Here is a 6,000-nt window from a genome sequence, read left to right as displayed (position 1 = left end):
TGGGAGGGGGAAGCCCAGTGCATGGACAATAGCATTTTCTCACAAAAAACATTTGTCCCTCATTCCCCGGTCTCCTTTTTCATGCACAATCCTCTCCCAACTGTTGCTACTATTTGGCTCAGGTTCAAGATAAACAAACATTGTTATCGATTCAGAAGCCTCCTTCTGATATTTGCAAAGACAGAAAAAAAGTGTCTAGATCTTGGTGTGTCAGTTTATTACTTTTAAAACAAAATTGCTTTGCACCATGGCACCTCCCCATCTATTTATTTGGAATTTTCAATTTCTTTCTTTCTTAGACAGTAATTACTCACCACTCATATATGCAGTCATTGACAGGATACTGATTTATTCTCCATTACACCTAGGGGTTCTGCTGCTTTATTTTTCTTTCTTTATTTTATCTATAAAAGAAAGTCTATGCTTTAATTTTCCTTGAACTGTGTCCTATGCTTAGTTCTTCCTGCGGGAAGTAATTCATTCCCTATGTGCCCTTACTCTCTGGGGTTTTTCCATTCTAACTTTTTTGTTTTGTTTTGTTCCTTTTTTTCTTGTTTTTTTCCTTTTGTTTTTGTTTTTGTTTTTGTTTTTGTAATGGGCCCATTTTAACCCTTTCACAGTTTAGATAATCTTGCTTTGATTCTTTGATTACATAATTCAGGCATAAATCCTATGTCTACTATATTATTTCAAATTCCTGAACATAGTCCCTTATTATTCCCCCCTCTTTTGCTCCTGAACCACAGAAGAATATTTCAGTTCTTCCCAGACCCACCCTACCTCCCTGATGATGCCAACCTGAAACAGAATTCTGCCTCTTTCTTTTGCTTCTGAAAGAATCCAATGCAGCTTGACCATGATTTACTAAAGATACGGCTTTAATTGGGCAGGGGCATCACACTGCAATGCCTGTGTCTCTCAGCCATCTCACATACCCACACTTTATGCAGTGCTCCAAACCACTCTTTTTTCTACTTGTCAAAAGCCATCATTCCCCAATAACTCTCATCAAGTATACACAGCCTCCTACAAAGTCTAATAAATTCTATGCCATCCCTCAATTTGCTCTACTATAATCCAAGAAGGTCAAATAATCCTCTAGGCAGACACAGATAAAGTTGTACCTTCTCCAGTTAAAGGTGGTGTTAACCAGCAAGCAAGATGACCCACAAAACTTGAGTTGCACATGTATTCACATGACTAGTGGTCGTCTATTATTTGAATATGGGCACAGACGCGTGTCCCTTTCTAATTGTACATTCACAGGAGCACAACCAGCAACAGAACTGGTTCATCATTCATCTTTTTACAGACACGTTTTACGACCGTTCGAGACATCCAACATAAAGCCAGTCAGTACTGCTTTACCACCTCTCTCGAATCACCAGCTCTCACAATCCACAGCTAGTCTGCTTCTCTTTCCTCATCCGCTCTGTCCATTCACTAAGCATTTTATACTAACACCCAGCTGGGGCTATTCTTTTGCTTCCCCTGGTTCTTCTAATAATAGAATCATTAAAGGTATTCCTTTCCTGATTTTTTCCTCTATATTCATCCTCACCTTCCCAATCTCAAGGTGGCAGGGCCAGTTCACTTCAACCAGGGCAAATTCTCCCAGAATCTACAAGCCTGAGAATATGGTTCAACTTTACCCATGTGCTGAATAGAAGCAAATCTTTTCCTCTTCTAGTCTGAGTCAGACCTAATTTCCTGCTTGAGAATGACAGAAAGAATTCTCATTCAAATGAAATCTCATCCTCACCACAACAATATGTCATGGCCCCGTGATGGGGACAATTGTGTGCTTAGGAAGTCTAGATTATTCACTTTTAAATAGCACCTGGACAGAGATGCTTGTACTATAGCCCAGGTAACAACACAAGCCAGAGATTTCATTTACTTTTTTACATTCTTTTCTTTAGCTGGAAATAGAAACCAGGACTGCACCTTCATAAACTATCACTGGCTCTGGAACGTCTTGCAACGAATGCCTACATAAGAAGATAAAGATATATATCTTGTGAAAAAATAACGTTTGGGCAGAAAAAGAATAAATCTAGATCTAGAAAAAAAGTTATTTAACTTGCATGAGTAAAATTCCAGTAAAATTAGTCCATTTTTTCTATTTCTATGTAGAATATTATATCACAATTAAAACAATTTATTTTAGATGTCTTCATTGCTCTAAGGCAAAAAACAAACACACAAACAAAAAAACAGTAAATACGTGCCTTCATTTTCACATCTACAGGTCCTGTTAAACTGATACCCTAAAAGAACAACAAAAATGTCAAGATTATGTCAATTGGTCAGGATTCCTCATGCCTTGAATATTCAGATGATGCTGTGAATTTCATTAGACATCAGTGCTTTATTGACCCCTTCACCCAAACAATCTCATAGCAGTCAAGGTATGATTTCCTTCTATCTAGTTGATTTTATAGTTATATGTATTAACTATATTTTATTTATATATTTACACTTGCAGTTCCATTATATATACTAATGCATTTGAACAGTTGTGTTTATATGGTTATTATGAGTATGTATACATGTATACACATACTTAAATGTGTATTATGTGTTTATATATACATGTTTGTATGTATATACACATTTATATGCATACTCATACATACATATGCATATTTGTATATTTACTTTTACACAGTTACATTAAAGTGTCACCTTTTTAGGACATATTATAAAGCCCTCAGTTATGCTTCAATTATCTCTCACATCTTATCACTCACAAAGAAATACCTCTTAGGTTAAATTCCATTTCTTATTAAAATGATTTCTACTGAGGAAAATTAGATGACTTTTGTGTTCACTATAAACAATTTCCATTTTGATGGGTACTCTACTCCCTAATGCTGCCTCCAGATTCTAGGGCTGAACCTTCTTTGGTATCTACAGTGACACCATGAAAGAGACAGCATTTCTGCCTCCTATTCTCTTTACCCAACAATCAGCCAGAAAGCCAAATGTCTTCCCACCCTCTTAATCACAGATCCATGGAGGAGGCAGACATCCAAACTGCCTGATTCTTTGTCTAGAATTCTGGGTGCTGGTCCAGCCCTTCCCTTTGGCCCAAGGCTGTCTTTTGTTTTTCTCCATCTGCAGGATTCCTGGCTTATGGCTATCCAGATGCCCACAGTGACACCACAGTCCAGGCTGAGCTCTTACTATTTTTGATGTGCTGTAATCATAATTGAACACTCAGTGTGTTTCCTCCCTTAAAGGGGCCTTTAAAGAAACAGTCATGGCTCAGGAAGGCATGCCATCAGATTCTGATAGTATCCCAACCTCCATGTTTCTAGGAAGCCAGCAGGACACCCCCTGGGTGTTTGAAGAGACTTCATCATATTTCCTTTGATCAAATTTCTAGCAAGGATTCAATTTTATAAAATCATAACAAGAGCAATAAAAAGAGAATATGGCTGTCAGTGGGTTGTCTTAATTGAGCTAGGTCAGTTACTTATGCAGTTTCGGCTTAACATGGTCCTGTTTCTTTGCATTTACTGGTGTTTTTGAAACCTAAGGCAAATCTCTGGACTGGTTATCAATTCCCTGACATATGGCATATTTTAAGTAGTAGTTGTTTGAAAATAAGGAATTATGTGTGGGTGGAATTAATCCTTATTTCACCAATAGCATCCTCTTCACTGTCTGTAAAAGTCATCCAGTAGCCAACAGGCTTTCCTGTCCCTTTTGAATAAAACAGAAGCCCACACTAGCAAAATGTAAACGTTCTTACATTCTACCATCCCTTTCTCCCAGAGTCTCATTTTCCCATAGCTGAGTTAAAATTCTAGACCAAGACAAAATTTTTCTATAAGGGAGTCTAGTAAGATATAAAGTGTCCCCTTGGAAAAAAAATGTCTTTGTAGTTGTCGTTAAGGTCAGAGTCTTAAGATGAGATCATTCTGGGTTATGCTCCAAATCCAATGACAAGTGCATGTTACAGGTGGAGAATACCCAGGGCACTGGCCACGTGAAAACCAAGGCAGAGAATGGAGTGATGCATCCACAAGCCAAGGAATACCTGGAACCACCAGAAGTTGAAAGAGGCAGAGAATGGAATCTTAGAGCCTCTGGAAGTAGCATAGCTCTGATGAAACGTTGAGTTTGGACTTTTAGCCTCTAGGACAGGGAGAAGATAGATTTCTGTTGTTCAGGCCACCAAGTTTGTGATAATTTGTTACAGCAGTGCTAGGAACCTAGCAGAAAGTCTAAATTGTACATATTTTAGATTTTATGAGCCTTGCAGTCTCTGTAGCACTTTGCCTCATAGTGTGAAAATAGCCACAGACAATATGCAAACAAATGACCATGGCTGTGATTCAATAAAACTTCATCTATAGAAATTGAATTTTCCTATGTCAAAAAAATATATTCTTTCTTTGAGCTTTCTTTTAACATTAAAAAAGCAAAGATTGTTTTTGGCCTGTTGACCATGCAAAAAAAGGCAGTAGGCCAAATTAGGCTTGCAGATGGTAGTTTGTTAATCCCTGTCCTAGAGTGTAGTAGAATAATGACAAGTGTAGGTGGGACAGCATTGGGAATGCAGATTCTACTCAGTCTGGAAACTGGTTTCAGTGTCTGACCCTTTTCTTCTTTGGAGATGCCTTGTGCCTCCAAACCCAATTTCTCAATGGATCATCCCAAGCAACAATATGTGGATCCCTGCTAAGAGTCCTAATGGTGCCTGATAGTAGACAAAAAATCTTTAGTTGATAAACCTTGGGCTCAGCTCCCAGTCTCCTTCATCTCCTATCAAACTGATACCCTTGGAAGCCTGGGTGGCTCAGTCAGTTGAGCTTCTGACTCTTGGTTCCGGCTCAGGTCATGATCTCACAACCTGTGAGTTTGAGACCCACTTCCAGCTCTGCGCTGACAGTGCAGACGCTGCTTTGATTCTCTCTCTCTCTTCCTCTCTCTGCCCCGCCCCTGCTTACAATCTCTCTCTCTCTTTCAAAAATAAATAAACATTAAAAAACCTGATATCCTCTTCTCTTTAGTCTTGGAATAATTGTTTTAAACCTTGCTTATATATTAAAACCATATATGATTTTATATATTAAGATCAAATATTTTATAAATACATCTGTGTGTGTGTGCGTGCACGCATGTACATACCTAGGTCTCATCTCAGAGATTCGTATTTTACTATTCTAAGGTGGACCCCCAAGTATGGGGATTTGTAAGTTTTTTCTACTTAAGAATGTTTACATCAATCTGACACTGAGACTTATTTGTTCCCAAAGATCCTAAACCTGGGATCCTAAGCTTTAACCATCAGCCCCATATGTGTAGCTGCAGAGAAATTTGGTCTCTTGCCTTTCAGAATTCTTATAAGGCCCATTAATTTATCAAAATAATATTCTAACACAGTGTCTTTCCAGTGTTCCGGAAGAGAAAAGCTACAGCTGTCAGAAGTTTGACAGACTGTTGAAATCAGCTATGGAAATTGGGAATTACAAAATGCCATGGGGGATTTTCCTGTGACACTACAGAAATTGCAAACTTTTTATCATGGCTGAAAATTCAAATAGAGAAGAAGTCTAAGTGGTAAATGATGTAGAGGTTTACGATACCTCGTTCAAGAATCTGTCTCCTCCCTGAAACATTTCATCAGTTTGCGCATGCTCCCTCATGAACCTCCCCCCCACCCAACTTGCTCATATCTCATACAAGGAAAGCCTAACAAGAATCAGATGGGAGATTTGACCCCTCGAGAAAGGAGGCACACCTTCTGAGGCTGTCTTGTTTGTTCATTTTTAATTCCCATTTCTTCCTGCTCTCTTTGTTCTGGTTCTCTCTACCTTTCTCCCAACATACACTGCCAATTTCTGTTAACCTCTTGGGAGTTTTTTTGACAAGTATGGTCCTGGAGAATGGCTTTGAATAAAATATTTATTCGATATCTGATATTGTCTTAGACCTTAGGCCTAAGGCCTTTGATTCCCCTATTTCCCATACATCTATAGGAAGAAA

Source organism: Felis catus, chromosome C1 (genome assembly GCF_018350175.1).
Source record: "Felis catus isolate Fca126 chromosome C1, F.catus_Fca126_mat1.0, whole genome shotgun sequence".
Lineage (NCBI taxonomy): Eukaryota > Metazoa > Chordata > Mammalia > Carnivora > Felidae > Felis > Felis catus.
The sequence above is the reverse complement of the archived record's forward strand: the minus strand, read 5'-3'. Positions refer to the sequence as shown.